At 35.1% G+C, this 7,035-nt stretch overlaps 1 long non-coding RNA gene across 1 annotated transcript; it reads right to left on the bottom strand.

Moving 5' to 3' along the window:
• Positions 1-270: 270 nt before the first annotated feature.
• LOC143233256 (uncharacterized) lies at positions 271-3,269 on the bottom strand. The gene is made up of 2 exons (XR_013018071.1): positions 1,805-3,269; positions 271-1,726 (listed from the first exon to the last, which is right to left on the bottom strand). It is a non-coding gene; the product is annotated as an uncharacterized LOC143233256 (long non-coding RNA).
• Between the last annotated feature and the right edge of the window lie 3,766 nt (positions 3,270-7,035).

The raw sequence follows: 7,035 nt of genomic DNA, 5'->3' as shown, positions 1-7,035 counted from the left end.
TTTAAAGTGAAACCTTTGCACTCTCTGGCATAAAAAGCTTTATCGTTCGCCAAATGTGGCGTTATAAACCTTACACTTAAGGAAACTTTTATATTTAGATTAGTTTATTCAAAATGTGGGTATTCTCAGTTTCACTGATTTCCCGTCGAGTAATTGGGAAGGAAATGTAGAATAACTGGAGCCTCGCCAGAAAGTGTACTGCAGAGAAGAAATCTGGCTTTCATTGACCTCGAATGTGTTTAGTAAAAAGAATAAAACCGGACACAAGTTGCACACAGTAAAACAATCTTTATTTCAAAGTACAATCAAACAACAATTAATGTTACAGACAAGTATAATGTGTGACATCTTTATAGGAGATATGAATTCTAAGTTAAGTTATAAGCTATGTTTAATAGTGATTATTTGTCTATATGTAAATTATCCCATGCTTCGAAAAATGGCATTAAATAAGAAAACAAAAATGCCATACTTCTCACGTGCTACCCACGTGACTGATGTTCACTTTCACCTCAAAACAAAGAAGTTTGTACTCCTTGGGCGTCACCTGACTTATGTTCGACTTTACAACAATATTTTGCATGAGAAAGTACACATAACACCTTAATTGACTAACCTTGTTCAATTAGTAACTAGAGCGAGAGGAACCTAATGGCTCTCTTGACTAACTTTGCATAAGAACGTATGCTTAATATTTACAGAAATTAAAAAAAAAGGATATTAACCAAATAATGGTAGGAAACACACGGTATGCCTGCATACCACAAAAATACCCTTAATATAAGGCATTCATAAAAATTAAAATTTATACGTTTCAAATTATAAACGTCAGAAATTTCTCTTAAGTTTTTCTCATCTCAAATAAAGAGTATGTACTGAAGTTCTAAAATATCTTTCACCTTATCATTAAAATAATATTATTTTACGAACAAAACCATAGCTTTGCAAAATGTTAGTGCTTATTGCACAGGAGCTGTGCAAAAAAGTCCAGTGAACTATTAAACTGTATAAAAATAAACACTTTTGAAAAAACGTTATCTATTTTGAACTGTTCGTGCTGTTGCATTATATTTCTTCATCAGTTTAAAAGACACTTTCTACTGTTGTTTAGTAAATACTTTAATGTTCAAAACACATTAATGAGAAACCCACGTGTTTATATTGTCACCACCATACGTGCATTATTGTATTTATGTAGGTGGCCGGACAATTTGCTACTGAGCAACTCGTTCCCGAACATTTCGATGCTTGATAATTTTATGTCGTAATCTCCCTTACGTATCTTACTTAAGAACATAAAATAAAAATATTTCGTCACTATTAGTTCAGTTAGACAAACATTCCAGTCAGTAAAATATTAGGTTATTTTAGAAACACTCTTATGTTGTAAAACATTTTGTTTAAATTGATGAAAGGTCCGAACGTTTTAAAAATGATTCAACCTGTGAGCAATTTTACGAAGAAAGCGGACTTTATTTGCTGGTTCATAAACCTGTAGCCCAGCCATTGCTTCGAATAATTGTCAAGCTATAATGAGTCATTTATACGTAGCTGGAACGGGTGATGAAGAACCCTAGCAACGAAAAATCAGTAGCGAAATACCTTAGCAACGAAAAAATCGGTAACGAAATACTCTAGCAACGAAAAGACCGGTAGCGAAATATCCTAGCAACAAAAAGACCGGCAGCGAAATACCCTAGCAACGAAAAGATCAGTAGCGAAATACCTTAGCAACGAAATACTCTAGCAACAAAAAGACCGGCAGCGAAATATCCTAGCAACAAAAAGACCGGCAGCGAAATACCTTAGCAACGAAAAGATCGGTAACGAAATACCTTAGCAACAAAAAGACCGGCAGCGAAATATTCAGTGGCGAATTGTTCTAGAACCATTTATGGAAAGTACTCTTTTTTTACGCCTGAGCAGAACCACTGAATACAATTAAGGGGTGGGTCTTTCTTATTATCATTTTATTGTACGGATTTAGAGATATAATGTTGCTTAAACTAAATGTTAGAAAGGGCAGACTTATAATATTGAAGTATTTATAAAATAGGTATCGTTACCAAAATAATTTTTGAAGATTCTAAAAATGTGCTAAATAAAAAACAAAAGGTTCTGGAAATATTATAGGAGTCAAGTGAAGCTTCAGCTTTTGGATACTCGTCATGCATAACAATAAATGCCATATCTCTTTTAGCCTAATTATCAGTTAAGGCCAGTCACGAGTAATAAGAAAAAAACACACAAAAAACACGATATTTTGTTAACCTATGAGTCTAACGATATAAGATAATGTGAATATTTAAAGTTTCAGTTTCTATTTCTTGAAAGGTTAATAAATATTTCGGTTGAATACGTTCTCTTCCCCAGTGGCACAGCCTGTAGATTTATAACACGAAAAACCGGGTTGTGATAACCGTTGTGGACAGAGCACAGCTAGCCCATTGTGTAGCATGGCGCTTACTTACAACCAGACAAATGCTTGAACATTTTCAAATAAATATTTTAAAAAAATAACAATTCTAAGATGTATATATTTTCTTTATTGTTAAGCCTATGGTTACCAGTTTGAAACACTGTTTCTTCTCATGGTTAGTGTGTTTGGTTGTGAATTCGTAAACAGATGGTTTGTGTACCATATTTCAGTATCTTTTAACTTATTTTTATTACTTCAGGATTTGAGTAATTAAGCAGAGTAGTTAATAAAAGTAAAAGGTGATACATTCATAAAATACAATTTTCATATACATATATTATGACCTGGTGATTAGAACGCTTGCTTCCCACTCTACGACATCGAACCCCTGTCACCGAACATGCTCGACAGTTCAGTCGTGGGGGTGTTATAACGTAACGGTCAGTCTCACTATTCGTTGACAAAAGTGCAACCTCAGGAATGGTGATGAGAAATATTGGGAAACACTAGTATGTTACAACTAAATTAGAAAAGGCAAGCGGACATAGTTCTCAAGTAGCTTTGAGAGAAATTCAAACCAAATCTTATGATATATATACGTTACTGATATTTTGAGTTGTTTTTATTAAAATAAAGATTCCTTGTTTGTGTTTCGTACAAAGCTATCTGCGCTCGCTTTGTCTATCGTGAGACTCGAGTTCACGATTTCAGTCTTTAAATTTACCGTTCTATAAATATCTTGTAATGGTGTTTATTTGTTTATTTAACAGAACACTTTATTTTTTGTACAACTGTAAACCTATAAGTTGTAAGATAATATGGTTAAAAACATCAACTTATAATGAATTTTGTATTTTAGACTTTACGCACTGCTTGCTTGAGTATATAAAATATAAAATTAACGTAAAACCTCTTTCAGTTGGTTCAAACGGAGCTCCATACAACATTATGCAGATTTGCACACATTTAATTTGTTGTGTTTACTAAATAAACTGTTAACTACAGCGAGAAGTCAGAAATCTATTTATTAGTTTTATCACGAGGACTCAACTGTGGATTTTAGCGTTGTAAAACCATAAGTTAGGAATTCGTAGATGTAAGCGTGCATACGTGACTGAAAGCTGTGATATCGTCGTTTCTCGTTTTGTTTTTGCTGTTAAATCCGTATAATATATTTGTAATATGGTTTGGTTTGAATGTTGTGCAAAGCTACATGAAGTCAATCTGCATTAGCAGTCCCTTGTGTAGTAGTGTAAGACTGGAAAGAAGACAGTTAGTCATCACCACCCACTGCCAACTGTTGGGCTACTCTTACCAACTAATAGTGGGATTGACCCTAACTTTGTGACGCACCTACGGCTGAAAGGGCGAGCATGTTTGATGTGACGATAATTCGAACCTGCGATCCTCAGCTTGCGAGTCTAACGCCCTAAGCACCTGGCCATCCTGGGATCACATTTGTCATTATCCGCCGTTATTGGACAGTTAGTAACATTTATGGTGATAAAGTAAAGTCTAGTTTAAACAGTGCACTTCATTGTTTCCCAAATTTCCGACATCCATGCCCCTATAATAAATATGTTTTATCTTTTATTAAGTAAGTGAAATAGTGAGTAAAGTGACAAGATGTAATACGCGGATTAACATTAAAATGCTATAGGTGTTGTAGTAAGTACGTATTATTTTCACTAAGTTATGCGCTATTGACTTTGCGTAAATCGCGCGCACCTCTCCAAGAAATCATTTCTGCTCCCCATGTTCTAGTTTAAGTGAGAATAACGCATTATCAGATGATTTTTTTCCTGTGTACTTGTTATTCATTTGTTAGGGCCTGACGTGGCTTGGGTTTCAGGGAACTCGACTTCAAATTTCCGGTCTGAGGGATCGAATCCCGTCACCGAACAAAACTCGCTCTTTCAGCTCTGAGGGCGTTGTAGTGTTACCATTAATTCAACTATTCCATGGTAAAGAGTATCTCAGTGGGTGGTGTGTGTGATTTGTACGACACCTTTATGTAACATGGTTGACAGGCTATTTACAACGCTAAAATAAGGGTTTATATTCCCTCGGTGGACTCTGCAGACAGTCCGATGTGGCTTTGCTATAAGAAAACACACACACACACAGAACTGATCAAGAATTGATTTCATGATAAAATTCAGTAATTATAAAGTTTGTTTTGCAATTTTTACGTAAAGCTAGACACAGAATATCTTCATATAGCCAGGGAAGGCAACCCGCTGGCAGCTCCCGCCGTTATTTCTTAAACTACTCTTTACAAGTGATTTGTGCAATTGATCGTAACGTTGTAGTGCCCTTAAGACTGAAACCGAATGCATGTTTGGTAGCTGGTTTCTGTCCTGTGATCCGCTGGTTGTGAGTTGAGCCTCCTAATCACTAAGCCATAGCGGTCCTGTTTGAGTGTAAAATAGTACTTGACAGTCACTTTTGTAGCGCTATCCGGAACATGTAGCGAATATTTCATGTCAACGAGACATGAATAAGAAATTTTCGGATTCGTAACAGTGACAGACTCTTTTACAATAAACTCTGTTGTTCAAAGAAGGCCTGCTCTCATGTATTTACCTTACAAAGCACGGTATACATTGTGCAATTGTGTTGAGAAAGGACATGCGATTTAATTTAAATACATAATTATAACTTATGCAAAGCACGTGTATACGTTATGTTAATTGGTCAATTAACTCAGAATATTACACAAAGCTTTCCAATGTTAAGGGGTTCTGGGATAATTTTTATAAAGGAGTGCTCTGAGAATGAATGTTTGCTAATTTTACTGTAATTTATTGAAAATATTAATGATTTGCAAACATTTTTTTTATGACCCAGAAAACCAGGTGTTCACTGGCACTTATACCCACTATAGCTATAAGCAAGCAAAAACATGTATATATTTGCAGATTACGCGTGCAATTTATTATACATTTTTATACTGATTCATACATACTACTATTTACCTAGAAACAATTATTGAAGTGTAATTTAAAGTTTAAAAAACTGTAGAGTTCATGTGATAAAATGTTGGTCCGGTCTGCCGGACCTTCTCCGGCATACATGTTCTGAACAATCACATTCATATATGCAATTTAGCAAACGATAGAACGTAACGTTCTCGTTTCAGCGCTCCCCTTCTAGTATGTCTGCCGAACGGGTTTCGATACCTGTGATGGGCACAGCACAGATAGCCCATTGTGTAGCGTTGTGCTTAATTACAGTCATACGTTTAAGTGAGAATAGCGTATGATTTTCAACCACGTGATTCTTGTTAGGGCCGGGTTTTTCAGGGCACTCAACTCTCGGTCTGCGGGATCGAATCCCGTCACTGAACATATTTTGCCCTTTCAGTCGTGGAGGACATATTAATGTTATAATCAATTCAACTATTCGATGGTTAAAAAAAAGTAGCTCAATATTTGGCAGTGAGTAGCGTTGAATAGCTGCCATCCATCTAAAGTATCATTTTGAAATAGGGGCGGGTAGTGCAGACAGTTCTCCAGTAGCTTTAAGCGAATACAACAAACAAATAAGCTCATTCGTCTTCGCTGGCCCATGCGATTATGTAAGGTGTAAGAACACGTTTCTTTTTCTACCACCCTTGTAAGGCCTAACCCAACCTTGCTAATGGATATTCGATGGTGTGATGATAGTTCTAGAAGTTTCTATTTCACTATTTTAGATGGATAAAACAAACAGACTACAAAACTAGTGAAGACAACTTTGTTTCAGTTACAGTTGTTTAACACTCCTACGAAAAGTGGGGCCTAATAGGCCCCAGAGCAACTTGAAAGGTTATTAATATTAGGCTAATAATTTTGTATTTAAATGAAATTGCCATTTAAATCCATTAATGAATAGATTAACGAGATTCCCACTGTCCCTATCTACTATCTAGCGAAACCACAGCCAGGGGAACGGGCTTGGAGAAATCAGGACTAGAAACGTCTTTTCGTAGGAGTGTTAAATATGTGCTTCATGTTTGGTTGAAATAATATTTACCTTAATGCTATCGATAGATTTCTTGAACTATCCTCTGGTGGTTCAGTGGTAAGCTCGAGGGCTTATAATGCTTATTATAAGCAGCCTTGCTTTTAAATAAACGAATTTTTAGGAAACCTATGACAAAAAAATGAATTTGTGTCTAGTGGCTAAATAAAGTAAAGATAAAAAAAATGTCTTGTTTCATACCAAATTATACTGAAACATTTTATCGACAAAATTAAGTGTAGTCGTAAATAAAAAGTGTACATCATATTGATGAAGTTAATTATAAAACTTAGTTATTTACACTGTTGGGTGTCTAATTATGCCCTTTAGAACTATACAAATTCTGCTACGCATTAAAGAAATTTTAGAACTTTTAGAAATGCTGTTAAAAGACTAATTTTCGGTAAATGAATTATATTTTATTTGTATGATGAGTAATATAGCCCATACTGTTCGACTGACCAGGTAATGTGGTTGAACCATTTAGGAAACTTTCTTGTCTACTGTAAGCATCTTCCAGTAACATTTAATAATGTCAAATGAAATGTATTTGCAATTAAAAGCTGCATTTTTACAAGTGAAAACAAAAACACTTAAGTATCGATGAAAAT

This window comes from Tachypleus tridentatus, chromosome 12 (assembly GCF_004210375.1).
Source record: "Tachypleus tridentatus isolate NWPU-2018 chromosome 12, ASM421037v1, whole genome shotgun sequence".
NCBI lineage: Eukaryota > Metazoa > Arthropoda > Merostomata > Xiphosura > Limulidae > Tachypleus > Tachypleus tridentatus.
This window is presented reverse-complemented; position numbering and strand designations above follow the sequence as displayed.